General features: G+C 41.5%; 1 long non-coding RNA gene across 1 annotated transcript; it reads left to right on the top strand.

The window, feature by feature from the left end:
• The first annotated feature begins 514 nt into the window (after positions 1-514).
• LOC142297351 (uncharacterized) lies at positions 515-3,827 on the top strand. The gene is made up of 2 exons (XR_012751755.1): positions 515-583; positions 2,066-3,827. It is a non-coding gene; the product is annotated as an uncharacterized LOC142297351 (long non-coding RNA).
• Positions 3,828-5,337: the final 1,510 nt, after the last annotated feature.

Below are 5,337 nucleotides of genomic sequence, written 5' to 3'. Positions count from 1 at the left end.
AAAGTATGAAAATGGCAGGAAAATGCATTGTTTAACTCAAACATATTGCTTCAGTGTTATTGCTGAAAAAAAAAATTAACAACCAGAAATATTAGCACAAAAAATAGCATAAGGTGAAATTGGGCAGGTTGCTATTGGCAACAGCTACATTTTTATTAATAATAAACAAGATCTCCATTTCTATAATTTTGCACTGTTGTATAAGAAGGAAACTGCTGTCTTCAGGCATAAAATTTCAGGTGCTCGTAATATGGCGCAGAAATCCATTATTATAAGTGGCTTATATTTCTCATATTTTCCTTTTTGTGAAGTCTTCATCACCTTGTCCTCACAACCTTGATCCTAACCAATATGTTCTCCCATATAATTACTACTTATCAATGTTAATAACAGGAGAGGTCACATGTGACATCATCTGATACAGGCGGCCATTGTTACGTCCCAGCATGATGTCACAATGACTGGGAATCTATAGAACTTGGTGGACTCAGATGTTCAGAGCAAGAGGAGAAGACAAAGAGGGCGGTGGATCCAGGATTGATGACGGTGAAGAAGGGAAGAGGATCCCGGATCAAGGACACAGGTAAATGAGGAACTTTACTGGGTTTTCAATCAGTTACGCTTGTGCCAACATGTACGCTCAGGCTCTGTTCACACTGGGCATTTTTGCTGCTACTTTTTAGCAGCAAAATCTGATCTCTTGGTAGTAAAAAAAGCTGTGTTTTTGTGCAGAGTTTTTGCCACAGTTTTTACTGGGTTTTTGGTGCGTCATTTGTTTACATTACATATAAACCAAAAAAATGCACTGCTGCGTTTCTTTCACTCTCATGGCTTTCAATAGTGAAAAAAACAGCAAAAACAAATGCTAAAAGAATAGAAATCTTTACAAAATGCAGCATTTTGCCAGTTCAGTAAGAAAAAAAAAGTTGGTGTCTTTGTGTGCATGAGATTTCTGGAATCTCCTAGGTTTTGCTAATATGGTAAAAAGCAGTTTTTTATTAGCATGTATTTGCATAAAACCAATAAAAAAAATGCAGAAAAAAACCCCACACCAAAAGCAACCTGTGTGAACATAGCCTTATTCTCCAACTCTCCTGATTGTGGCTGTAAAGTACTATATTGTACCAGTCTTTGCTGTTACAATCTGTAGACTTGGGGGATGAAGGTTCCATGTGAGGTCACAAGGCGGGATGTTGGACACAGAGTTCCATGCCGCAAAAATGGAGAATCTACATGGAGATGTAAGCACAAAGATGGCGCCTGAGAGGGAGACACCGCATGGAGATGTAAGCACAAAGATGGCGCCTGGGAGGGAGACACCACATGGAAATGTAGGCACAAAGATGGCGCCTGGGAGGGAGACACCACATGGAAATGTAGGCACAAAGATGGCGCCTGGGAGGGAGACACCACATGGAGATGTAAGCACAAAGATGGTGTCTGGGAGGGAGACACCACATGGAGATGTAAGCACAAAAATGGCGCCTGGGAGGGAGACACCAAAGTGGGGACTTCAGTCAGTGACTACAAGTGGTAACTGTGGTTGGCGCACATTGTTGGTGATTCTGTTACTTAATTTCAGATTTTATGGGAGAAAAAATTCTCATTACTACATTATATGGAAGGGGGTTTTGTATTCATACAGGAACATACTATATATAGGAGCATTTGCTTCATTTTATTTATTTTGTTTTCAAATTGCAACATTTCATTGTTGTAATGTCATTATTACATTTCATTGTTGTAATTGTCGTAATTGTTAAGCGATATTTTTCAAAGCTTTATGTCATTTATTACACCACTTTTAAACACCTATTCCAAAACTTAAAAATGTGGTAACGTATGAATTGTAATATGTCATTATAATCTGAAAAATTGGTAGGTGGGGGATTGTTGTACATTATTTGTTCTCACATATGTGCACATATGGGGCATCTAGTCACAATCTAATTTAAGGACCTCAGATCACATATAAACAAAACCAATTGAAGTCCATCTTCCATTTTTACATTATTCTTCAGATTTCTAGTCCATTCCCTGACACTTATTTTTTTTTTCTTTCTAGGGAGTATATCTGGATCCAGAAAGCAAGACTGAAGAATTTAGAAAGGGCCATGATATTGATTAGTGTTAAGTGGGCTTTACACGCTACGATTTTGCTACAGCGATCTCGTTGGGGTCACGGATTTTGTGACGCACATCCGGCCGCTGTAGCGATCTCGTTGTGTGTGACTCCAAGGAGCGATTTTGGATCGTTGCAAAAATGTCCATAATCGCTCCTTGTTGACATGGGGGTCCGCTCCCAATTATCGATACTATCGCTTTGCTGTTGTTGTTCCTCGTTCCTGCGGCAGTGCACATCGCTGTGTGTGACCCCGTAGGAACAAGGAACATCTCCTTACCTGCCGCCGGCCACAATGCGGAAGGAAGAAGATGGGCGGGATGTTCGTCCCGCTCATCTCCGCCCCTCCGCTTTCATTGGGCGGCTGCTTAGTGACGTCGCTGTGACACCGAATGGACCGCCCCCTTAGAAAGGAGGCGGTACGCCGGTCACAGCAACGTCGCTATGCAGGTAAGTACGTGTGACGCGGGTGCGCGATTTTGTGCGCGACGGGCAGCGATATGCCCGTTTCGCACAAACAATGGGGGCGGGTCGCATGCTAGCAATATCGGTACTGATATCGTAGCATGTAAAGCCACCCTTAGATTATAGGACTATCGGTATATTATATTTGGTGCCTTATGTGTCATCATACACTGATTATACAGAACAATATCTGGACTCTGTTTTATGGCATTCTGCTACAGCCATTTCCTTGTATTACTGTACGGAAAGTTGGCATGTGAGATGACACCACCTGTATACATAATCCCTATCCATCTGCTTGTTTTGCAGTATGTTGAATCTTGGTATCTGGGCATTGCATCTATAGAACCTGGACTTAGAGAAACCAAGGGGGAAAAAAAAAAAACAAAAAAAAAAAAGCTGGACTTAGTTTGGTTTACATACAAGTTGATGGTGTCTATTTTCTCTTAACATTTGGTGGGATGCAGGTCTGGAGAGCTGTTGTCATCCTATTAGATAGATAATGCATTAATGTATTATAGAAATGTCTGATATCATGTTCCCTATTTTGTTATTATGTCACATCCTGGTCTCCATCTTGGACATCATAACAAACGGGCACTTTTTTGTTTAATTTCACATTGGCACTATAGGAAAAATGACACTACAGCTACAGAGGTGACCGTCTGATGGCCCAGCTCGACTACCCATCTCTCCTGAAGACCCTTTCAACTTTTTGAGGGTTGGGTGGAGGACATCATCTCTGAAAATAGGGTCCCACAGCTGCACCCCAGCAGATTGAAGAGTCAGTGCCCTAAAGCCACAGGGGGGGGGTGTAGTCACTCACTACATCACTTAGGATGATTTCATTCTTCAGGAATTACACAGGAGTGGTCCTTGTGGTGGTGTGACATATAAAATCTGTCCTAGTCTGGGGCAATAGGGAATGCTATTTCTGGTCTTCAACCAACAGGCCTAAACGCGTCTTAAACTGCCAAAGGCCTAATTCCATTTCTTCTGTTAAGAGTTTATGAATGCCACATAAGGGATCTGATATGATATAACCGTCCTATATGTCAGTTAGTTGTAGTATAGCCTTGGTCCAGGGTTCTTGAACTGATCGCCTTTTCTCGGGGTCAAGAAGGAATTTTTTCCCTGTGGCACAAATTGGCTGAACGTGTCCAGGTTTTTTGCCTTCTTCTGGATCAATGGCTTTAGGTATAGGTAGAGACTGTATTTAATAAAGAGTTAAAAAAATGAATGATCTGTCTCCTCATTTCTTTATATTATATATAACACTTAGTTATTTGTATACATTGTATCAATGTTAGGACTTCTGACTGCTGCAATAACTAACACGGTACCAAAACCTTTTTCTTTTAATTAAATCTGTAGTGAAAAACGCATGGGAAAAATGTACCTATCATTGGACCGAAAATGCACCAAAATGCATGTGGTTTTTTTATGTGTTTTTCAGCCAGTGGGTGGGGTTTTTTTTACTGAAGAAACAAAACTGCAGCGTGCGCACATAGCCTTAACTTAGCTTTGGAAAAATCTTTAGCTTTCTACCTTTAGTTGATTTGCTTATTTCCATTTTCAAGTGTCATCTTTGTGTCTTGTGGCAGCTTTTCACCCCACTCCAGTCATCATTATAACGTCCATTTTCTGCTCACGCTTACCATGATCATGTTTCTCTACAGTACCCCAATTCCCCAAGATATCCTCATTAGGGATGATCGAATACCCTATTATTCACTTCGATGGATATCCGACGAATACCTCACCGCTATTCGAGTATTCGCAAATATTCGACCCCCAATGTAAGTCTATGGGAAACCAGAATAATTTTACGTCAGACCTGTCGGTGACCTGTGGTGACTGAGGAAAAGGCTGAAGCAGTATGGGCACAGCCTGTAGAAGGTGCCTGACTGCATTTCTGGTGTCTTTGAATAACGTGGTCAGAGCAGCACGCGGCGTTTACGAAGTCGCTAGAACAGCTCTCAAACCAAAGTAAAAGAGGTGAAATTGCTAAGAAACAGTTTCTAGTGCCTAATAACTGTAATAAAACGTCAAATCAAGCCCCAACCTCCCAAAAAAACCCACTTTAGCATATGTTCACGCTTTTCGTTTTTTACATTTTTCCTTCTTTTTCGATTAGAAAGGGCTGTAACATACATTATATTGGTGTCTGTCCTACACCTCCTTTTTGGGACATATTTGACAGCACTTTAAAAGGTCAGCTACAATGTTCCCATTGGGTAGTTGACCTTGCCCTCCTCCTACTCCTCCTCCAGCACCACCGGCTCCAGTGACCCTCTTTCAAATGTAGAAAGAGCCACTGGCTGTCCTCAAATCTCAAACTTCTTAGGGCTCTCAGGTGGGCCCTGTAACATACATTGAGGAGTGATGGCAGTCATTTGTAGTTTTCTGCGTCCCCTATATCATTAGTGTGAAAGTTGTAATACGTACTCCATAACACTTTACAGTGCTATTGCTAATGTGGCCATTTGGGTGTTGGACTTGCCCTCCTCCTCCTCCACCAACACCAACGGCTCCAGTGGCCCTCTATTCAAATTCTATTCAAATGATTCACAAATGTATGTTTTATGGACAAATGAACGCCACGCTGGAATGCAGCACTGTGGAAGTGGCAGTTGTTTCACTCTGGAACTCAGGCTGTATTCCTCTAGCTAACACCGAGGATTTAAAAAAAAAATCAGTTTTCCCAGGGGGGAATGGTTCAAACACCATGTAGCACAACATCAGAAGGT

Source organism: Anomaloglossus baeobatrachus, chromosome 1 (genome assembly GCF_048569485.1).
Source record: "Anomaloglossus baeobatrachus isolate aAnoBae1 chromosome 1, aAnoBae1.hap1, whole genome shotgun sequence".
NCBI lineage: Eukaryota > Metazoa > Chordata > Amphibia > Anura > Aromobatidae > Anomaloglossus > Anomaloglossus baeobatrachus.
The sequence above is the reverse complement of the archived record's forward strand: the minus strand, read 5'-3'. Positions and strand labels throughout refer to the sequence as shown.